Source organism: Nymphalis io, chromosome 3, assembly GCF_905147045.1.
Source record: "Nymphalis io chromosome 3, ilAglIoxx1.1, whole genome shotgun sequence".
NCBI lineage: Eukaryota > Metazoa > Arthropoda > Insecta > Lepidoptera > Nymphalidae > Nymphalis > Nymphalis io.
The window spans coordinates 4,937,312-4,963,183 of NC_065890.1; the positions used below are offsets into that span (position 1 = coordinate 4,937,312).

The 25,872-nt window shown below is 33.7% G+C and overlaps 1 protein-coding gene across 1 annotated transcript in view; it reads left to right on the forward strand.

Annotated features, from left to right (window-relative positions):
* The first annotated feature begins 693 nt into the window (after positions 1-693).
* Positions 694-25,872, forward strand: part of LOC126781350 (fibronectin type-III domain-containing protein 3a) — a 41,752-nt gene continuing 16,573 nt past the window's right edge. The window contains exon 1 of the mRNA XM_050506297.1: positions 694-1,043. The gene's annotated coding sequence lies outside the window, so the exon portion shown is untranslated. The remainder of the gene's footprint in view (positions 1,044-25,872) is intronic.

Sequence of the window (25,872 nt, forward strand, 5' to 3'; positions counted from 1 at the left end):
AAATTTAGCACTAATTAGTAAATTATTTGTTCGAAATCATCCTCATATAAATGATTTTACTCGAAACTGATGCAAGTGAATATGTCTTATACATAGTCCTAGTCAATGTGTAGCAAACGGAAGAGTATTTCGTCCCTTTTTTTTTGAAATTGCACTGGTAACACATATGGTACTACAATTCACATCAGAGCACAATAAAAGCATTAGGTAATCATTTTTGTTAGAATATTTGTTAAGTGACCTAATGAGTTGATGACACCAGGGGTCATCTCCCATTCCATTATTGAATAAATTACTTACAATTAGATAACACATTCGAAATTAAAGTAAAAAATTAAAACAAGTAGCTTAATTAATTTACTTATTCTTTATTTAATGTATAAAGATGATAAAAATGTCACTAACTTTTTATATTGGTTAGGATATGCTTCATAGCATATGTCAATGATCAGTGTGTACAACATTACATCAATGCTGTAATATACAGATTTGATACCGATGGGAGTGCTCAGCGTTGACGACGGTGCTTTCGACCACGGCGTCGCGTTGCTAAGCGACATAGCGGACAAAGATGAGCGAGAGCGAAGCGCGGGCGGCAGCTCCGGAGCGGAGCGGCCGGCCGGGCGGCGTGCGGCGGCGCAGAGGTCGCCACGTCGTCGCGGCCCCCCTTCGTCCCGCGTGTATCGGAGGGACGAGGGAGCGTGTCTGTCGCTCGCCACTCAGTATTCTCCGCGGCTTCGCCTAGCGTGTCTGTAAATCGCGGCTGCTCGCTCGCACTCCCACCGCCAGTGACCGACCTCTGGAACCCGACCGTTTATTACATTCGACAACCCCGCCCCGTGCATTTTCCAGTTGCAATTCAATCATTACGAAGAGTTCGCTGGCGTTACCCGTACCGCGGCCTAACCGGTGGTTCCTCCCGCCTTTATTTATGTTGTCGTTTTGGTGTGGTGTATATTTGTGCCGTACGGACGATAACCGGATTATCTGTGCGTCCGAGTCAGTGGATATATATAATACCCATCGACAGCTTTTTGTTGAAGGTGAGTGAAATTTTTGTTTTGGCGAATGTTGACCATCGTGTCGTTTCGACGTGGCGGTCGTCTCGTTGCGCTCTGGAACGTCATGTTCTAGAAATGGATATTGATAACTATGTATTCTCAAATTTACTACTATATTGACCATTTATCTTTCCATTTTGGTTTATAGTGAGCACCTACAAGTGCACGTAATTGCTAATCAACTTTCATATAAATAGCTATGACGTCATAGAAGTAAGACACAATTATCCTAAAACTGAATGTATAGCTTAAGAGTAACTTTTGACTGTTTGGAATCTTATAAGAATTGTCCTATACCAATATTCCATATAGTATACGGAAACGAATGGTAAGAAAATATGGAGGAGGAGGCTCTAGGAGAGCGGGCGTCGGAGCGGGGAGGTGCGCTGCCGGTCAAGCGACCGCATTCCATATGGGATGCCGGAATATACGCAATGTCAGTGTGACTCTAAGTTCGCCGCTTCTGTCCGGATCATTGCATATTTGCAACATTGTGTTCCTATTGGAATGTATATCTCTGCTGGAGAATGTTTACATCTGATAGATAATTGTGGGCGTTGATCGACATGGCGGCATGAGTCTCGTGTCTCATGCCACCTACGCTAATATATTTAGCTAAAATTCTAATTTATGGGGTTGCAGATTTGCAACTTTTCATTAACCCCTTATTATTTTATTCCTTCATAATTTACTTTAGCGCCTACTACTGCACTAACTACAGTTGTTCTGTTTTTTTGATATTCAGCTGTATGTATGCCTTCCTATATGGTTATATTTTATGCTAATAAATGCATTGGAAAAATTAATGCTTTTACAATGAGACAAAAAACTACGGGAGTACTTTTCTGTAATATATAATTTTGAACAGTTTTCCTTTATTATTTGTTGCGAAAGTTAAAAAATTGTCTGATTTTCCAATATTTAACATTTTTATCTTTTATTAATTTTTTTATACATTTTTCTCATACCGTTAGTTGTTTCATGTTGGCATATTGTAACAAAGCACGAGAATTGTGTTGGGTAGATAATGCGTGCTATATTTCGAAACTCCCTTGCGTCTTCCGCTTTGTGTCCTACTATTACTTATTCTAAGTCTCATTTTTAATTTGATGTAAAAATTTATCAAATTTAAATTATCAGCATATTTCTTAGAATTAGATTTCTAAATTAGTTAATATGGTTTTTAATAAAACTCTCATCTAATTATTTTATTCTTTAATGACTCTACGTATGTAGATATAAAAATATTTTGGTTATACCCTACGATGTATGCTATCGACTTTTTTATTTTACGAAACAAAGTTTAAACATGTTTTAATATAAACTTTATAGATTACGATTAAAAAACAAACAATTATTATGCGAATCTACATTATTTGTATCTTGTTACTGTGTAGTTGTTTAAATATTTTATCGCGTAGAGTCCGGGTGTCGGGTCAAATTTACACAATCTCGACGACCTTTAATCTCGTTTCAGATAGCTCAAATGAGCTCTTTTGTTAATTCTCGGAACTATTGTTGTTATTGTTACATCTTAATATTTTATATTAGGCGAGATTTATATCGTTGAGCTCCCAATCATTCAGTGCAACTTAAACGTTCACTAAGATACACGTGACAGAGAAATTTATGTTTGCATTTTTATTTAGCATACGGGCCCAAACCAATGCCCATACATATCGCTTACATTACCAATGCGCCACCAACCTTGGGATCTAAGATTTTATGTCCCTTATGCCTGTTTTTTCTTTAAATTACTCACTCACCCTTCAAACCGGAACACAACTAATACCAAGTACTGCTGTTTTGCGGTAGAATATCTGATGAGTAGGTGGTACCTACCCAGACGTGCTTGCACAAAGCTCTACCACCAGTGGAAACGTGGCCCTTAATTTCGTTCTTGAAATATATTATTTTGCGCCTAACGATATTTTAATGGGTTTAGAAGAATTTCATTTATATCTCCAAAGCTTCTAACAGTCCTAAAATCTTATTCTAAATAAAATTTGTCCGTATTTTTTATTGATGCTTATTCAAAAAATTTACACTATACGAATTACACATTATCTTATTTCTACATCTATTTGTTCCGGATGTGCGGTAAATTTTATTACATTGCTTAAGAGTGGGATTCAAGCAGAATTGCTATTAGATTTTAAATAGGCAAATCCAGTTCAAAGTTAAAAATTATTTAATTGTATGTAAATTACATTATTTTTTCAAGGGTTGTTTCTGATCAAAAGTCGTACAATTAATAATTGTGAATAATAATGAATTTAATCAAAAATAGTTTTGTATAAGATTAAGCGAATTTAAAAAAAATGTTCTAACGATTCCTTGCGTCTAATGAGTATAAAATGTCAAGCGCATACATAAATTCAGCAGGATTTATTGTAGTTACAAATGCTGTAATGTCTTGCACAAAATAATCTTAAATTTGTTTTAACTTTTTATGATGGAACATTAACCATCATATTATAAAACAAAGTCCCCCCATCGCGTCTGTCTGTCTGAACGCGATAAACTAAAAAAAACTACTGAAAGGATTTTGGATTTTTACGATTTTCATCAACGGACATGAGGTTAGCTGTATAAGTAAGTACCTTTATAAAATAAGGTTTTGTGTAAATAGGTTTAATATGACGGAAAGAGTAGCTAGTGTAATACTAAAAATGTACTAAATGGTTTTGGGTAGTTTAATTTATTTTTATTTAGATATAATTTTCGAAACGAACATTGGCGATTTATTGTGTAAAATTATCCACCCGAATTGGTACTAAAAATGTATAATCTTAGAATTTAAAATGGTCATACCTATTATTTAGGAGACTTATTGTATATATATTTTCTTTTCTCAATACATTAAACATCATGTTTATTTGTGCTAGAATAATAGCTTACGTCGAAACCTTTGTTAAGTAGCTTACCTTGACATAATCAATTTGATAGTCATATTCTTGTTTAATACAAAAATAGAAGTCAATTTAGAAGACAATTTTAATTTATTTTTAATCTGTAAAATATTAAACGTACTTATGTATGTATGTATTTATTTATTTATTTATTTTAGTATTAGTGTCTATGATATTATATGTCGTACATACAATGCTATTCGGTACGTGCGTTGGGTGTTTTAACATTGTATTGTTATTTGTCGTTGTTTTAATTTAATGTAAATTCAATACATCCAGTATCGAATTTACATGAAATTAAACAAAATATATGTTATATTTTCAACGCAAGTGTATATTTTTTTAACTAACTATACAGTAACTTCATATTAATTTTATAAGCAATCATTTTTTTATCGAATTGTAATTAAAATAATAAATGGCAGCTCTGCACATGGAATATATTCATTAAAATTCAATATTTTCACAAAACGAATTTTATATTGTGTGAATCAGACATATCGGTTGTATCTATAACTTAATATTTATATTATTTAAATATTTTAAACAAAATATGTTCTTAGTGATAATTAAAATTGTGTCTTTTGTTTTTGTTTTGACAAGAAAAAAGAGAAATTTTCCATTTTCCGCTTATCGCCAACAACATGATACCGAGTAATATGATAGGGAACTAAGTATTTTTTGTAATTTTGTACTTTGCAACATACCCGCATAAGTAAATGCTAAATTCGCTAATGGTATTGCATACACTTATAAAATTAAATAAAGTCAATAAAGATATGCTTATCTTTTTCGATGATGAAATTTAAAATTATAATCGCATTCCGCGGTGGGTCTCCTCTCACCGTCTGCAGCACGGTGTAATTTTTCTTTATATTGCGTACCTACTGCCAGCGCCGACGCGACGCTCGACTTTTAAGTAGGTTGCTCGTAAATATATATTTGTACTGATAAAAACTACACATGACAAGACTTTATTAGTTAAGTTATATATCGTATGAAATATAGATGATATAATAATTGATAGCGGTACACTCATTGTATGCAAAACAAACAATCATTTTGTGCCGTTTAATAAAATGATGTGATGTTATATATATAAATGTAATGTTTTATTAATTGGAGATAAATAAAAGTATTCAGGTTCGGTGGTAATAAGCAAAGTAGACCCTAAGAGTGTAACGGGTTCGTCGTGTTTGCAGAAGCACAGACGTGAGTGTGTGCGTGTACGGCTCGCACACAAGCGCATTCTGTTACTCGCGGCGCGGCCGTTGAACCGAATACTCGAGGAATTTCTCCACTGTCGTGACGCCAAGTTGGACTACGGAAAAATTCACGTCAAGGGATGACGTGAACTGACCTCTTATGTTTTTAGTTGTTTCATTAATACACTAATTTAAAAGTACTATGTTTAATTCATTCCGTTGGACATCTTTTGAAAGATTTAATTTTAATTAAAAGGTTGAATTAATTCAGTAGCTTGTCACTTTAGTCTTCAGAAGCTATTAAATTTATGTTTCAAAATTGTATTGCCATATTTACTGCGTTTCTTATAATTTGTATTGTGAAGCCTACTATAACCATATCTTGCAAATTCAAGTTCACATTAGCATGTCGTTTGTATATAATATGCTTAACGGAGTGCGGACAGCGTTTTATACTAATTTTTATTTCTTTTTAACTCATCACTATTTCGAAGCTAACAACTTCACTTCACGAATTCTATTTACTTCATTCCTTCGATGGATGGATTAACTAATAAAAGATTGCATCATACAGCGTTCACTTTTAGAGTTTCGACACTGCATGAGTTGCATATTCTATAAACATCCGGTAAAAAAAATTCTAACACTGTGACATTCAGTGCTTTTAGTTCTTGTTTACAATTAACATTTCAAAAGTTAATGCATTGTTATCTTAGTTGACCTTGAAATGGTTTGTTATTGTTTTTGTCATGTACCTTCGCGATTACATCATTATTTTTAATAACAATGTAGATAATTTGTAAAAGAGAAGCAAGATTTTCGACATAGCAAATAGGCATTACGCTAGTGTACGGCGGTAGCGGTGGTGGCGGTGTACGCTGAGCAGAGAGCGAGAAGCGAGAGAGAAGTGCGACGAGTGGCGACCTTGGGCCCGTGCCGGCTCGCGGACGTTCGTTGAACGCAGACCCCGCTCGCCCCTCGCCGATCTGCCGCCGCGCCGGCGCAACTCGTTTCAGTCAAGATTACACGTAATTTTCGTAAATTAAATTTAGTATTAGCAGTTTATAATGAAAGAAAACCACCACGGTTGTGCTCGTCAATGATTCACGGCTTCAATTTCAGCTCTAGCGATAAAAATAACGAAAGTCTTATTGCATTTGACTTGCGATAAATTAAATTACCTACTTACTATAAATTAAATAAATGCGATGTGAATGTGGTAGCGTGGTGAATGAAGTAATATTATAAAACGCACCTTTAATATACATATATACCTACTTCACACTAACAAAAATATGTCTTACAGTTGCTATAAATTGAATTTATTGTACAAAAACTATAAAAATTGTTATAAACCGCAACTGTTTGCCTTAAGTAAAAATAAAAGCGAAAAATACCTAAGATTTTAAGCTATGAACAGACAGAAGCGTAGCGTTTATAAATGTAGAGCTCATGAATATTTACTACTCTATAAAATATAATTTTGAACCTGTTACTTTTGCTTTCAGTTTTATCCAACTTCAACTTTGTTGTTCATGTAAACTCAACACAATCATCGATGCACCACAATAATTTCTAGACGTAATTAACCAAAATGTACACGCCTTTTTGGAACTTCTCGATGATTATTTGTATAATAAAGACTGGTCATTTTGTTCTAAAACGGAGACAAATGCAATTGGTTAAATAAAAAAATATTGCCAAAACAAGCGTAACGACTGAGGTGGCTGCATTATTTTCGCACTAGTGGATGCGTGGGGCCCAGCGGGCGGCGAGCGAACATTGACCGCAAGCGCACCTCGCGTTACCGACGGGACGCAGATATAAAACGCATTACTTCGATCTGCTAGAGAAATTACACTATAAAAGCCTAAATGAAGCTACAATTATTCAGTATTAAAAAGTATTTTTCCGCACATAATTGTAATGATAATATATCCACATTGTTAGGCCACATTCATATTTTCGCGATGTCAAAGCTCGTCTATTTTTTATACTCACGATTCATCGTTGTAGACCTTAAAACAATATATTATTATATTGTTTGCCATACAGAAATCACTAGATGCATTTAATTATCTTAGCAATCATAGAACTAGTACGTGTTTTTACTGTTCTGTTGCCAATATAATAATGAAGTGATTAAATGAATTTTATGTCAGGTAAAAGCGACACCATTAATAAAGAAAAATCTACATTATTGAAAATGCAATATTCTAAGGAACGCTACGGAAGTAGGTCGTAGCATTAAATATAAATAGCTGTACCTGTATCCAACCTTGGGAAGAAGTTATGGCCCCTGTATACTGGCTAACTCTTTCAACCGAAACATAACAATACTAATTATTGCTTCATAGCGGTAGAATAAATGACAAGTGGGTGTTACCACAGAAAGACTTGATGAGTTTGATCATGGCTAAAACTTTAATGAAACGAATTTTGTGCATAAAGATGTCTTATTACAATGATTAGGTTTCTTTGACGCAGATATGCAGTCGTGGCAGTATGAACAGGATGTGGATTTTCCTCGTCGAGTTGGTAACTGGTTGAGATGTCTGAGGCACGTACATGTGTGTAGTATAATTGAGGTACAAATGATACGCCACGTATTCCTTCATATTATGTTTATTTTGTCAATATATATTTGCTACAGATAAACTAATCGTGTTCTCTTAATCATTTTTAATGTGCATAAATACCGGCCTTCGTTTCAATCTGCTTACACGCAGTAAGATTCAATAAATCTTGCACAATTACACGATATGACCGTTTTAACTGCCCAAATAAGTTGGCATGTGCAATAAAGCAATAAACATAAACATTTCGTAATTTACGAAAGCGTGGGTATGTACCACGTACGCACGATGTATATAATGATAATGATTACAATTGAAGCTTGAAACAATATTCTTGTATTGCTGCATTTTGTAAACTTATATTTATTGACTGTCATTTGTAGTAACCAAATCGCAGTTACGCTAATAACTGCCATCTCATAAATGACTAAACACATGTTTGCGATCTCTCCGCCGTCATCGCATCTATGCCCTCACCACACGACACTTTCTCCTACAACACTTCATTTACCAAGTCAAATAGTGTAGTCTATTACATATGTACATATATCTAACTTATACACATTTATTTTATTATCCCCGTCAACCTTTCCGGCCCAGGACGCGTCGTAATATAGTAAATACATATAATAATAATGTCCTCCAGACCGATATCGGCCACGGTGGCCAATCTCAAGAGAGATTAGCCAACTACGCAGGAGATATTATAGTGCACAAGTGTGTGTGCAAAAACAGGTGCACTCTCTATTCCCTAACACTCATCATCCGTTGGGACGGCAATCCGACACGACCGGAAAGAGTTCAGGCGCAGGACTAACGGCTGTACGTGCTTTCCGAGGTACGGGAGTGTACACACTTCCAACTTCCAGACTCCGGGCTGCTACTAAGAATTTTCTGACAGAAAAACCCAATAACTTTTTGTTGGCCCGACCTGGGAATTGAACCCAGGTCTGTGGCCTTACATCAAGCCACTGGACCAACGATTTGTAAATACATATATCCTTACTAAAATTATATATGCAAAAGTGAGCTTGTTTGTTACGCTTTCACGCCATAACTATTCATCCGATCATTATGAAATTTTGCATATACGTTGTCAGTTGTTATTCTATGAAGAATTTTTCAGTACCAGAACAAGGTTTGGTTTGGATTTTGAGATTGATGAAATTGAAAGTACACAGCTGTGTTTGCACACACTGGAACTCTATAAAATATCCTTTGCAGTTGGGTATTCTTCGTTGAGAATGCCTGTTTTCGAAATCGGTCTAGATGACATTATTATCGGTAATATAAGATTTTTACAAATAAACTAAAGGTTTTGTAGAAAATCACAATATATATTTGTATAAATATGTTAGCGTTTTACATAAGAATATATTTTATAAATACATTTTTTACGTATGATTGCCTATATATTTCATTCTAGTCACATCATAATTCTATATTATTAGAGTTTGAAATTATTCATTCATGTTATCGAAATATGCTTCCGATGTTACACCAGCTTAGTACTCAGAAGTGGATCACCTACTAGCAGGTCGTTACACCTGTTCTAGTTGGTACACCCACTCGAGCAATGGATTACCTAATATCAAGCTCACCTGTTCGATTATATCGAAAACGGATGCTAATCGATTTAAGAAATTTATTAAAATATCGTTAGATAGCATTTAAAAAAATCATTTTTTACTTTTATTTAATGAAATCACAAACCGTTCTGTTTATTTTTTTTATAATTGTGAATGTATGAATTGTGTATTATAATGTATTTATTTATTAATAAGTTATACCACCAACATTATCCGAATGTAGCTGAATTAAAATTGTTTCCATTACTCATGTTACTTAAACGTTACCTAATAATCAGGAAGGAATTTTTAGTTATAAATTTGCAACTGTTTTGGGAGAACACAAATGGCGGCACACGCGAGAGTCGAACCGGTCGTTATCAGCTCATGATAAGCCGTTCCAGGCTTGATTGCGCTACCCACTTCCCTTATCGTAACCGGCAATCGTGAAATATCTGAAGTTGGCACTGTTCCATAAGACCCCAATCTGATCGAACACTGTTTTGATTTAACGATAATTTGTTTATTATTGTGTACAAGTCTTTCTACTGGTTGATGTTGTTTTTAAAGGCTTAATTTTTAAATTGAAACAGCTTTATTAGTAAAAAAAAAGTTGATATTTGTAAAAAAAAATATTCTGGATTTATAGGGATTGTTATAATAGTGGGCGATGTAACAAGTGGTGCAACTGTGTTGGGGTGGCGATCGATAAGAGGTTGTGGGCGGCCTCCGCCCCGCGCGTCTCCATCCAGGCCGCGCCCGAGCCCGGACGAGAGCTGCATGTAGCGATGGCGGCGCCCACTGATGCTAACAACCTATCTCCTAGACACCCACCCCGTAATGTCTTTTATGTCCCGCTCTCTCACCTCAAATACGTACTAGATTAGCCAGTGGTTCAATTACGTCTTCCATATCTAAACTATCGCTAGATATAATTTTAAAAAATGTTCACCCTTAAATCTAAAGAATAACTCACAAGTTAAGTCTGTTATTAAGATCAACCCTCTACAGTTCTTGTTTTGTTTGCCGTGTGTCCATTGATAATGATAATAAATATGACCGTAACAACAGTAATTTATATAAATATTTATGAATGCTTAGTGCTGACAGATATTGTACTATTAATAATAATGTAAAGAAGTATATTTATGATAATCATCACATTCTACCGGTCAGTTGTTACAATGAACAAGTCAGACAGGAATTTTCCGTTCATCTATGTTTTCAACCTGTCCTGTTTAATTTTATTTTTAATTTCCGCAATTTCTTCTTTCAATTTCAATCACAGAATATTTGTATCGCCGACGATATCGTCATCATAGCAGAGTCACTGGAACAACTCACCGAAATGCTGCGTAGCCTAGGCGAGTCTTCCCGGTGTGTCGGTCTCGGTATGAACTTGGACAAGACCAAGGTCATGTTCAATAGACATGTCGTGCCGGGACCGATATACGTCGAGGGGAAACCTCTCGAAGTTGTTAGTGAATATACCTACCTAGGACAGATAATACAAGTCGGTAGGAACAACATCGAGAAGGAAGCCGATCGAAGAATTCGCTTGGGATGGGCAGCATTTGGCAACCTTCGTCAAGTCCTCAAGTCGTCTATACCGCAATGTTTGAAGACGAAAGTCTTCAACCAATGCGTCTTACCTGCCACGAAATACGGTGCCGAAACGTGGACACTAACTGCGGGACTAGTCCACAAATTCAAAGTCGCTCAGCGTGCTATGGAGCGAGCTATGCTCGGAGTATCTTTGAAGGATAAGATAAGGAATGAGATTATCCGGAAAAGAACCGGAGTCACCGACATAGCTTGCAAAATTAGCAAACTGAAGTGGCAGTGGGCTGGTCACGTATGTCGTAGGACCGATGGCCGTTGGAGCAGACGAGTCCTAGAGTGGAGACCGCGAATCGGCAAGCGCAGCGTAGGGCGCCCTCCAGCCAGGTGGACCGATGACCTTAATAAGGTGGCGGGCACCAACTGGATGCGGAAGGCGGAGGACAGGGAGCTTTGGCGCACCTTGGGAGAGGCCTATGTTCAGCAGTGGACAATGATTGGCTGTTGATTGAAAGCTTTTTAACATTATGAATTTGTTAAAATATGATCCTAGTAGCTTTAATGATAGGCTTTCGTATCGTATCGTATAAATATTCTTGATGTCAATATAAAAATTTGTATTTAAACAAAAGTTTCGTTAGAAATAAGTTTCTATTTAAGTTTTTGGAGTGTAAGCCAACATTAACATTCCGTGTTTCGGTACTAATTGAAAATTGATACTCGGAAACATTCGCGTGAAACACATTTTGATAACACTTTTAAAGTACGTAATTGTACATCGGAAAACACATCACTCATTTTTGTTGTTGATTTGCGAAGCCGTAACTAATTTGTTACACCCGTGATATAAAATAGATGAAAATTTAAATATTTTGATTATATTGCCAGAAGGTTGCCAAATGCTGCCCATCCCAAGCGAATTCTTCGATCGGCTTCCTTCTCGAAGTTGTTCCTACCGACTTGTATTATCTGTCCTAGGTAGGTATATTCACTAACAACTTCGAGAGGTTTCCCCTCGACGTATATCGGTCCCGGCACGACATACCTATTGAACATGACCTTGGTTTTGTCCAAGTTCATACCGAGACCGACACACCGGGAAGACTCGCGTAGGCTACGCAGCATTTCGGTGAGTTGTTCCAGCGACTCTGCTATGATGACGATATCGTCGGCAAATCGAAGGTGTGAGATGTACTCGCCGTTTACATTGACAAGAATATTTACTATTTACTAAAGAATACCTAGTGTTATTAATAAATTGATGTCGGGAATTATTCCATAGTAACGAAGAGATAAATTAAAGAAATAGTTTCAATGTAATCGCTTACAGATGTAAAACAGTGGCAATTCATTTGATGACAGTTTGTTTGATAGCTGCTCTTAATCTGTGTAGGCATAACAATTCTGAGAATGACTGTTACATGAATGCAAACAATACAATGGCGTCGCCTTTATTAAAGAACAGCGAGTTCGTACTTTGTGAATTACTTCATGTCAGAGACTCAAAGCTCGGTTCATCATTAGTCATTCGAAATGATTGTAGTTACGTCACGATTGCACTGGGAACTGAGATAAATCACGTCGACTTTCACCACGTCGTTAACCTGAAATGTAGCCGAATATATAATTACATGCAACAACATCTGTTGTACTAACGCGAACGATTATGACGTAAATTAAAAACTATTAGCAATTCTTTATTCTTATTTTAATCGTGATGGTTATATGCGAGTACATAAATAAATATATCGAGATAACTGTTGCAAGGTATATAGCATTTAAATGCTATTGAATAATATTTTCAAGTTAAACTCAAAAACAGCTATATTGTTAATTATAACTACTTTAATAGCATTAATTAATTCATGTTTTGATGCAAACATTAATGAACCATATTGTAACGATTACTTTTAAGATATAAATATGTATTAACACATGTAATGGTAAGTAGGTAATGTTTTCAATGAGAAATATTCGAGTTTATCTGGTGATTCACGTATTGTTTCTAATTTGCAGGTACGTATGCAGATAAGTTGCGTATTGGAGCCATCACGTTGTATGGTAATGTAGAGACGCTTTTTTAAAAAAGTTTTCATTGTTCCTGGAACAGCGGCCTTTCTTGTGTCCTGGCTACGTGTGTTCCTGTGGATACAATAGCTATATATTATTACAGATTATACAGGTCGACGCCCACTTTAAAAATTTTGCTGTATATTTTATGTATTATTTATTGCCTATAAATACAGATATAAATCAATAAAAATTAGTCTTTATTAAATAATGTCTCATTAAATCAAACTGAAATAAATGATATTAGGCGATTGTATAAAATTGGTATGCAAGAGTTATACAGCTAAAATTCAATTTAAATGAATATTTCTTATGATAACACAGATATATTTTTTAAAAAACTATTCATTTTGTGTTAAGAGACTAAGTATTACAATAATATATTATCCATTATCTGTGCATTCGATTAAACAAAAGTTTACTATCTCAGGCCAAGTTCTACTCTTCAGTGGGTTCTAGATAAGACTTATGAAAATGATGTTCGTAACAAAATACAGCAACGCTAAAGTCAAGTCTTTAAATCTATAAAATTTGTTTAATGACATTTGTTAATTATGTTTAATTACTTATCCATTTTATGAATAACATAACCACATTTTTATATTACTTTTGACGCGATTGCAGTTGTATATAATGAATCATGGACACAGATATCGTTATTTAGCAAAACATGTGGACTTGTTATGCAGAGACATATGTAAGCCACGTGTTCAACCTCCTCGTTACCTCATTAAAATCTTGTAATTGAAGTATTATTATCCGTTGTTGTAACATTGTTGTAAGACTGCATCTTTATTGCATTATAACATAGTTGGATTTATAAGTGCCAATTTAATAATTTTATTCAAATTCATGAGCAGATTAGAAGCATGTTCGCTCTCGTCTCACTGCCGTAACTAAACGTTTCAAGATCATAAAATCCTTATTGTAAAGTATTTAAAAGGTAGCTGTTTTTTTAATTTTACATTGGCAAATTGATTGGCAAATGTGCTATTGGGTCATCTGATGGTAAGTGATCACGACCTATAGGCATTGGCGCTGTAAGAAATATTAACCATACTTTACATTGTAAACGCATCACCAACCTTAGGAACTAAGATGTTATGTCCCTTGTGTCTGTAGGTACACTGGCTCATCCACTATTCAAATCGAAATAACAGTTTATGTGCAAAAGATAAGATTATGTAATACGTGGTAGTGCTCTATAATAGGTTCTAAAAGAAAATTTATTGATCATTCAGCTTGTATATTTAGACATTTATAATCTGCAATCTTATGTAGATACATATATTTCCATTCTGTTCCAGAAATAATTCATTATCCAAAACGTAACCGAAAATTAGTCTCACACATGTATTTTGCAATTAACAAATTCGCACGATCTAGAAAATATTTTTACCAGTCCGTTTTAATCGTTTGTACAATTGTTTTGATTATAATTGCGTGACAATCGTCAATAAAGCTGAATTCTAAATAAAGTTTTTATTTGAATTAGTCGACACGCTAATAATTGTAAATAATACATTTTTATTCATTTTATGTTTTTACTATGATCGTGACTTTGAAACTGCAACCATGAAATATATATGTATTATTCTTTTGCATTCGTGAATCCGTCAGTTATTATACAGTACAATAAAGCATTGAGACTTAATGCGAATCACTCATTAACTGCACTCATTTTCTTTGGAGTAGAAATAAATGACTTGTCAGTCCCATTCACATTTGCGGCGACTTCAAATGTTTTATGTCGTCTGACAGCAGCTGGTCTCGCTAACCAAGCAATTAGATTGGATTCTGAAACATTACTCAACAACAAACTGACAGCTCATATCAGATTTATGATATGCAAACATACATACATTTATTTATATAATTTCTTTCTTGGCTTATGCTTATATTAACGGTCGATACTAAGTTTTACGATCTAATTTTAAAAATAATTAAGATATGATATAGATAATTTCAATTTAACATATTTTAAATGTAATCTTAACGGTTATGTTTGTAACAACATAATTCATTTTAAGTGAATGAAGTAGTTTCGCAATTAACACTATTAAGCAACATAATTGCAATGCCAGAGATCATAGCGGGACGGGTGAGTTCATCCTAATAGATATAACAGCTGAGTGTCAGCTGACGAATATACGTCCTCGCCGAGCCGTAACTGTGGCCTGTGAGTTCATCACTTAAAGTATTCATCGCATATACTGGTATAACTAAATAGAGGCGCCTATTGTGGCTCCTGGTATCGGCTGCGGCTGTGCGCGTGGCACTGCATACACGTTGGTAATTGAGGGGCCGCGTTATTACTGTGTTATTGGAGAACGCAGTGGAAACGTTTGAGATATTGCGTGCATTTTATAAAATTCTTTCACGAACACTTTTTAACCGTAAATAATATTTATAATAAAAGATAGGAATGACATCGATCTAGTTATCTCTCCGATTGCTTGGAATCATCCGAGGATCTGAATCATAACAAAGTGATGATAAGATTAAAAAGTTAAAAATAACTTTCTAAAAAATGTATATATGTTGACGTTAAGCAAGAAAATAAGTAAGTGGCATACGTGCGGTATGCGAAAAGCGGGAGTAAATAAGGTTGACAGCGAAGGCCGTCAGTTCCGTGTGGTGTCGTAACCGGCGTCGGTGCAGGCGCAGCGCAGTGCCGTTCGCTCACCTCACCTCGTCGTCGCTGCCGTCTGCGGTTCATGCGTACCTTCTATTCCTTTCTAAAATGCTTTCTATATGCATATTGCAACTTTTTTCATTGTTTTCAAGCCTTCTTATATAATCTTAACTTAAGTTAGTTAAACTAACTTTACTTTACTAAGTTTCGTTAAGAAAGAAACGTAGCGGATGTGTTGCTTATTTTCTACTTACGGAACGTTTCAATGATCTAGCGCTGAGTGCTTCGTGCGATCAACAGCCACATTCCAATAGCGACGAGTCATTTGAGATTATGTTAGATTCATACTAAACAAAAACCGATTGCACATTTCTTGGTATTGGTTTAGACCTAAGTTGTTTAATAAAAGAATAAAATCAAAGGAAGAATGTTTTAAAACAGTAACATGATATTGCTTCAACGATATTAAATTTAAATGATAATCATTCAAGATTCTAGCAAAAAAAATGTTATATTTATAAGAAGCGCACTTAAGGATAGTTATTTTAGATCGTATATCAATACTGCCTCGAATGAACATAATAAAATAAAAATATGTATATTGGTAAAGGTTAATAATTAGATAATTCTTTCTAGATATGTTTTTTGTTTTAGATAGCATTAAGCAGCCGGTTCTATGGCCTTTCGTTATGCAAAGTTCTCGTTTGACTTACGAAACTGACTTCCGGGGTACGTCAACGTTTTAAGCATTAAAATAGGAACATATTGAGCCATGCATACATACATACATACACGGTAATATTAAGAGAAAAAATGTCTTTAAATATCTGTATAATGTTGCTTCCTTAATTATTCGAAATATTAATATCCGAGGTAGATACATGTTTTTGTCGATATTTTATTGAATTGTGATTAAAGTTATTTTCATTTGTAATTCACTTGAGTTGTTATCAAATCTCTAATATGAATTATTTTCTTGCATAGCTGTTTACTGACCGTTTTATTTGACTGACTTTAAGCGAAATATAATATATATATTTAAGTATTCTTGTAACCTTTGTAAAATTTCCTGTACCACTCACCACAATGGAATGTCGCAGACATCGTTCGACGTCCTCTCATTTTATTTATTCATCGATGTGGTTATTAGCCTGCTACATCCTTACAACATACAAGGTTCACAAACATTAAAATTAAAAAGAAAACAAAATATTTTTTAGCCTTAGCATGGCATTTTACCTCAAATTTAATATAAAGCTACCACCGTGCACCGGTAAGAAATGTCTTCGAAAAATCGATAAAAAACTGAATCGTTACCTTTTTATCGTCAATAATCAGCTATTTTTGGTGGAGGGCTTTATGCAAGCCTGTCTGGGTAGGTACCACCCACTTTGAGGGTTATGTAGTGAGTCAGGGTAACTACTGGCAAGGGAAATACTATCTGTGCAAGGGATACTATAAAAATCTTGTATCTATAGAATAATATACTTTATAATTAATATATTTATGCCTTTTAACATAAGCTTTAAACTATTATAGACAAATTAAGAAAAAAAAACATCTTAATCACAGTAAGCTGCGAAATTGTTACGTCATTTAATTTATTGCTTAAACTGACTCGGATAATTGAATGAATTAGTGTTTTTATTAATGACTAGTTGAAGAAAAGGGAAAGTATAATTATATCCTAGCACAAGTGTGACAATTTGTGAAATTGTTATTTGGTTTTTGAATTATGAGTAACGTGACTATTTATGGAGTAGTTCATTATAATCGCAGTTATAATGCGTCAGGGCGCGCAACTACGTCAAACTGTAATCTTCTGTTTTAAGTACCTATAAACGTATACATTTTTCTTTCTACTATTAAAAGTGATAAGTGTATACAGCGAAATTACAATAAGAGTAATAAAATACGATCTTAATATTTATTTACTTACACTTAATATATGTTATTTTAAAATATTTCAAAACTATAGGATAATATAATATACATAGTTCCTATTATTATTTTTATGATTCAAACATATTCATAAAATCGAATTCTAATTCTACATTTAGAATGCATGTATAATAATTAATGAAAATTAACGAAACTAGCCTCGCCGTTCGTTTTCACCCGCATTAAGCGTTCCTGCTTACTCCTAAGCAGTGGCATATTAAGTCTCAATAGCTCAACGATATATGGAATGATCAGCGATGTAAAAGTCGCAAGATCGAGCTCTTGTTGTACCCACTCATAATACTAGATGAATGTTTAACATTCCTTTTACGCTTAACTGAGAAGAAATTATGAATATTAGTGATTCCTTTAAAGCAATTCTTACAACAATTGGATTCACTTCCTTTATTAGGATAGTGATTGTAACAAAGCTCACAACACGCCTATGAAAGCAAATAGGAAATATTAATTCTTAGTATGCGTCAAACGCGCTTGAGTTGTCGCCTCAAGTGAACGATTTACAGCGCATATGTACACCTAAGTGCGTACGCCATGGGACTGAGATTTGTCCTACCACATGTTTATATTGTGTGACTTGTGCTGTATTCCAATTATAGGAGCACAGCAACAATCGCTTCTGTTTAAGTAATTGTCACATTTTAAGTAGATGATAACACGTATCCGTAAAACATAAAGAATGTTTTCATACCAAAAAGCTAATTTAATTTACAAATAATCTTAAAAAAATTACTCTATAGAGCTTACTCTTTAATATAAACAACTTTTAAAAAACAAGACTCAACAAAATATGACGCACGTTGCACACGACGAGGTTAGATTATTATCTTGAAAATAATCAAATACATGAACGAACAATTATTCGCTAGTTAAGTTTACAATTTTAATAGCTTTTTTTTCTTATACCTACATGAATTTATTTGTCAATTCAGTTGGATTTTATTTGGAAAACCATACGCAACGCTGACGCAGAATATGGTCGTGTACAAAGAAAATTAACACGTGTAAACAATTAAATCAAAATATGAATCCGGATATTGTATTGTTTCAAATTCCATATACAATTATTATTGTTTTCTATTTGATAGGTAAAATACAAATTTGGTTTCGACAGGACATTATATATCTTCTTAATATCGCTTTAAATTAAGCTGGCCACAGTCGTCTCCTCGCCAACTGGTTTATTTGATATTCAGTCTGCTAGCCCCGCCACGCACGCATCTTAATTCTCTCGCCAACTAACCTTTCAATGAACACAGAACTTTTATACATGAGTTCATTTATTTATTGTTATGATGGGTTGATAGGCTTGATAGTGTTAATTTATTGTGATAAGATAAAATGATCAATATGTGGAGTCTTTTTTTTTCTTTTTTTTATAGAATAGGAAGGCGGACGAACATATGGGCCACCTGATAATAAATGGTCACCAACGCCCATAGACATTGGCATTGTAAGAAATATTAACCATCGCTTACATAACCAATGCGCCACCAACCTTGGGAACTAAGATGCTATTTCCCTTGTGCCTGTAATTACACTGGCTCACTCACCCTTCAAACCGGAACACAGCAATACCAAGTACTGCTGTTTTGCGGTAGAATATCTGATGAGTGGGTGGTACCTATTCAGACGAGCTTCCACAAAGCTCTTCCACCAGTAAACACGGTCTTTAATATTAGGTTTATATTTCTCTACAAAATATTTGAGTCTACATAATATAAAATTTATGGATTATCGTGAATAAATTTAATTATTAAATACTAATTTACTTGTCAACGTTAAATCTTGTTATTATAGATATAATAATTCATGACATTTAATTTCATTTCAAATGAATTTGAGTTTGTAAATATGTAAAAAAATAAATGCTTTAGATTTTTAACAATCCATAAAAAAATGTTTTGATTGAAATCGGTTGATCCAAGGAGACGTGTTATTGTTAAGAATTCTTGTGTTCCAAGTAGGAATAGGAATTTTTTTTTTATATTTTTGATTTTAAATATTGACAAAACTCACGTAAATTTTTAAACATTCGAGCCTCGATTGCTTATTGTTTGAAGATAGATTGGACCGCGCGGAAGGTCATTGTCGTTGCTTCCTCACTCCGTTAAGGGTACGGTACCCTCCATTTTGATGTTACAATTTTTTACTGAACTAGTTAATGTTCTAGTTAAAAATTGTAACAATAAATTATTATAATAATATATAACTTTACCCGAATGGGATCAATAAAATTTTTCCACGCGTTAACACATTTTTGATTTCAGTTTCTTAATATATTCTTAATATATAAATTTCCATTTTCCGTTATTTTTTTCCATTTCATGTAAGCGACAGAAGTGCTAAATTCACCGAAATGTAACCAGATGTTTCCGCATGACGAGTACAGTCATAGTGTTTTTGATTGAATTTTCGTTAAATATAGTTAAAACTTCTTGGGGTGTTATTATAATCACTTGGATATATTCAATTATATCAGGTTCAAAATGGAAAAATACATAATATTCCACCCAAATTATTCGATATTAAAAACTGAATCATTCGTTATCGGTTGGCGTTCATTGTGCATTGTTCATCAAAGTTATCATCAAACACGTTAGACGTGTTTTATTTTTATTTTTAGACGAGTTTAGATCTGCAACTCTTCATTGAGATAGTTTAGACTAGGTTGTTATATTTTTAAGAGTGTGCTATAGATATATTGCGCTCAACCGATGTTGCAGATAACAGAATACGTAATCAGAAGTGAACTGGTCTCTTGCAAGACAATAAGAGAGAAAGTTAATAGCAGATGATGCGAAAGAACGGTAATTATTGAACGATTCTCGGCCTTTCACCGAACACGTTCACTTCGCTCAACCAATGATATTTCTGTTTAAGTATTCCTAGAATGCTGTACATTCATCTTAATTGAGAAGTTTTGTTCTACGAGAATCGTAGTTGAGTTGAATATCCTCATAATAGCATATCTCTAGCCGCACTTCTGTGGTCTCCACTTGAGTATTTTCAAACCACTGCGCAAGCGCCCTGTTTTGACAACTACAACAACTAAACAGAATTAGTAGCATAATATAGTTTATATCTATAGCAGGGAGTGAATGTAAATAATATGTTAAAAATTACTGTGAAAACACTTATGGAGACATATGTATTTACGTCGATACATTTACATGTTTCATCATAATATACAATTTCTTACTGATTACTTATTAACAATAATAGCCTATTAAAAAAAGCGGTAAAAATTCTTATCGTAAGTCAAGTCAAATTAAGTTTAATAAATTTTTATATTTAGATTTTAGTCCATTTGGACATGTTCGTCAATAAATGTTACTAGTGCGAGTTTGATTAATCATATTATTATTTCAGGTTATCAGTCGTTAATTACTTAGTTTTACTGTATAAGGTTATATGAAAAATGAATAATTTAAAAAGCTGATGTTATTACTTTAACAATATTAATTTTATATAGGTATATAATAGTACCTGTAGTAAAATAAAAATAATTTTAATAAAATGAAATAAGAAATTTAATATTATGCTGCATAAAAGGCTGATTTTTAGATTTCAATGGCCGGTTCCTTTTACAACGTTGTGCATTAGTAATTCTATATTAAATCAGCTTTCATTCATAACGTTCGTCGCGTGAATGAAGTCCATTAAGGGCTGCTAATTGGCCGATACGGACACAATAAGGTGGACACGCGAGCCGCGTTTTGTTGTAATCCACGTTTTGCTGTGTACACATTCTAGACTGAACAAAATGACGCCGACTCTGCAATTTATACGTTATAGTTGACTTAAATAAAGCGCTAACATAACTTTTTTTAGTTTACATAAATTTGCGATCGAGGTGGATGAGAATGTCAGTGCGAAACGCGGGCGTAGGTGGCGCTATCGCAGCGGCACGGCGGAAAACGCGCCGTATCCTGCGGAAGATAAGCGCTCAGCCTCATCTGCGGCATCGTGCAGATGCAACGCAGAAACGGACTTCGATAGTTTTTACTTGAATAAAGCACTATTTTGCATAAAACAACAGCTCGTCTACCATATTTGTAATGATGAATAGCTAACGCCGCCGCGTACATATTTGAATGGAATTGGTTTCGAAACTGCTCTCGCAAATGTGTGTAACACTTAAGTAGGCACCTTTAATGCTAATGACAGTTTTTTTTTCTCACTGACGTATTATGAATTGCGTTTGCGCATTCCGCTTTGTATATGATAAATGGTTTATGCTATGTTGTATTTTTATTTACCACATTGGTAATAATAAAACTGTTTTTTTTGTGCAACTTGTATTTCTTTGTATAAATATGCCGGTACTCATAAATGATACAAAACTGAAGAGTAATCTTCAGAGTAAATGCAAAAGGCGAATTAGACACGACTACGACAAATATTCTGAATCACAGTTGGACGATTATTTTAATTGTTTTTAAATAAAAAAAACATTGTTTGTGAAGTAAATAGTTTACATTTTGTTAAATGAAGATATTGTATATACAAAATAGTTGGAGCTCTTGTTGCTAGTTGGAGTCAATTGTTATTCAATTCAGGTGTGTCGAGACATGACGTCGGGCGACATCGGCCGCGGGCAACGGATCGTGTCGTCTGGCGCACGAATGATTCGGAGGTCGATGCTCGAACCAAGTATGGTGATGATAGTCTTATTGAGTCTGTTAAAAGAACACTGTAGTTTAAACACGGTAGGAACGTGTTATCGTAAAAACCGATAACTCGATCCAAATATGTGCTAAGCAAATTAATTCGACGTTAATGGCATTTGCAATTCGCCTTTAACCGGCTTAGTGGTAGCGATTACGTTTGACGAAATATTTAATTTTTTAAATACGTATTTTATTATTCGTTGTATTTGAAATTATTGTAATGAAATCAAATTTGAAAATAGTACATAATTATTATTAAAAATATAAATTATTATAAAAAATATATATGCAACTATGCATACTTAGTAACAATATTAATATTTTCATAAATCATCATTTTTCGCCCAGGTGATTCAAAGGGGAAATGCTGTTAGCATCCTTTGCCACCATTCTACGCGGTCACTATTTTTACAGTAACTATTTTTAATTTGTATTTATTTAATGCTTTAATGTAAGTATATGTTTAAAAAAACATTAAAATTGGATTTTAGTCACACATAAATAATTGATAAAGGTATTTCATTAGTATTGAAAATTTTTGGAACCTTGACGGGACCGTTACTGCGTTTTGAATTTAAAATATAAATGTTCCCTATTGTTTGTTAATGTTGTAGTAGGTATAAGTGATTCATATGTCTGAACGAATGATAAGTGTTGCTATTAGTATTTATATCGCATGCAGAAATTATCTACGGTATCCCGAACTTCTAAATATACAACACTGCCTTATCTTGTTTATTCTATACTCGTATGCAATCCATGCACCTAACTAGTCGTCAGCTTGAATGTCGATATTATCAAACCGTTATCAGAGCAGCTGGTATTAGAGGAATTGTTATGAAATAATTGCGAGTAAATAGCACATTGCGAATAATAACACATTGAATTACTCGGCCGGCATTTCCTGCGACGTTTCTACCTATATAGGTATTATATTTTCCGCGACGTTTACATTACCTTTTATTACATGATAATGACATTATTATATCACGTTTTAGTAAAATAATAGAGAGGAACTTACAATTAATTGAATGGTTTTAACAATCAAATCGGATATTAAAAAGGTATTTAAAAACAATAATTAATTTATAACCTGCCTATTAATAAAAGGCTAAAACGTAATTATTTTCATTGTTTATATATATTCCGACAATATTTTACACGATTGCATAAAATTTTTATATGATAAAATTAAATAACGCTAGAACGAGAACGTTATATGCCTAAATGATTAAAATAGCTTTAAAAAAATACTTGGTTATGTTTACTTATTATTTGTCGCTTTGTAAACGTATTATTTTTATCAGAAACATATTTAAATTCCAGCGACGGCAAATTTTTTTAGTTGTCGATTAAAATGTGAATCGTTAAAACATACCATTTCCTTTTATATGATTATGAAATAAATAAAAATTACAGTTCACGCTTTGTTAATAAGTATGATAAAATCAAATTTATTTATTATTTTAGTAGTATTTTTTGATATTGTAAAATCTAGGTAGTGTTAATTTATTTTGTAGTGATCATAGCAAAGCGCTTTTAAATTAAATTCCCTGCTATCAACATTGCCTAATATTTTGCTTAATAAAACAAATTTATCAAAGCAAATTAGGTCACACTCGTAGATGCATCGTTGGAGCGGCTCTATCATGTTTACAGAGTATTTAGATTTTATAGCTTATACTTGATATACATATGTTTTACAATAAACTAACGATAATATTGTTATTTATTCAAATAAAAAAAAAATCCTAAAACTATACTGAAATGTATAAAATTGATAATATTACGTCGTAACAATCTTAAAAAAACTTCGCATCCAAATAAAAGGTAGACTAGGAATATATCAGTTAATTTTTATTATAATGAGCAATGTCAATTATATTCTGAATGTAATGAAATATCTGACGGAAATCCAATGTGTCCAAAATAGCAATTAAATATCTGTGGCCTTGCTATTTACAGCCCAGTCTCCTCTCGCAATTATTATCTCGTTGGCCTTCCCTCAGTTGGTGTTAAATGTGAAAATATACAGACATTTTTAGGTCGTAAAATATACATAGACTTGGTATGAATATATTCTATCAAGAATCTTTTCCAAGGATACATTTTAAAAGAAACATTCGGTGCAATTATTTCTGGTGCATTCTTTACAGTTATGCGTTATCTAAATCGTTATCGCAAAACTTGTATCTGTAAATTAACTGAACAATTATCCGGTGATAATAAAAAAGTATGTCGTGGAAAATAAATGTAATTACGATTGAATATAAAGTATACCTAATTTTTCAAATACTATTATTATTTTATAGCTTGTGTTCACATGTTTCCGGTATCAAATAAAAGCTTAGAGGGTGATGGAGCCCCAACTAAAAGCAGTTTTATCTTAACTAATACAATCCGTCGAGCCGCAACGCATTGGCCCCGAGCCAGGAATAGGCCATCCACAGTTCAAGTGTACGCCATTTCCGGTTTAAGTACGCAGTACTTTTACGCCTGAATGGATAAGACGTAAAAATTATGTGGTGTTTTTTAAAACTGTTTTTTAATAAAAGTGAAACCTTTAGAGTTATAAACAACAAAATCGAATTATAGTTTAATTTACTATAGAGACTTTATAACTTTCATTATAATATTTAACAATACCTTTATTTATAATCGCTCAATCAATAAGGTTTGATTGGGCGGAGAATGTCTTGGAACATTCCACCCTAATAGTTTTATCTATTCTGACTTATATTTGTAATAGAATGTACGCGTCTGATATAAAATAAGAATTTTTTTTTTAGATAAATACGTCATGAGGTGGGCGACTGCCCACGTTGTACTAGGGGCTCCGCCCACGCTCAATTTTTGTATCGTTCATAATTAATATAAAAATATATTGATTACTGTTAATGAATGTTACTTTCAAATTTGTTTTTCAAAAACAACAATAAAAAAAAAACTTAGTTCATTCATTGAAATAGCTGAGATTGCACTAAGCAATGTATATAAAATATATAGAAAAGTCATAACCGTGGCTGACATGGAAATTAGATAATATAACATTGTAAGTCATTTAGAGGACACATCAGAATAGCTATGGATAGCTGATGTGATGTTCTCGTCTGCTGAACCCGACCAGACGGACCGTGCAGCGATACTAACTACGACATTATTATGGACTAAACATCATAGAGTTACTGACAACTTAAATGGCAGATTGAACAAAAATAGACCTAATATTGGGTTAGCAACTAAGTACTCGCTGTTTTTTAATTAATTTAATAACTGTTTCATTAATGATTAATTCTCCCTTGTTCTTTACGATTTCTTTCCAACAATCAACGAGCAATTTACCACCTACTACAAGCACCTATCCAAGCTCTCAATTCTGCATCTGAAATTTGAACGAAACTCTGCGCATAGCATATCGGGAAGCATATACATTAAGGTTTCTTTGCCAGTTCCCTTGTCGTTTGATAATTCGTCGAACATTGTTAATCGCTCGCTAATTGAAAATTTGGTTTAATCGTTCTTCCTTGAACTGGTTGGCCAGAACGTGGTGCATCTTTGAGGTTAAAATTTCTTTTTTAAGTACTTGACATTTACCAATTACGTGCCGTTCTTACAGCTATTAAACTTGCGAGTCAATATGCAACATATTACTG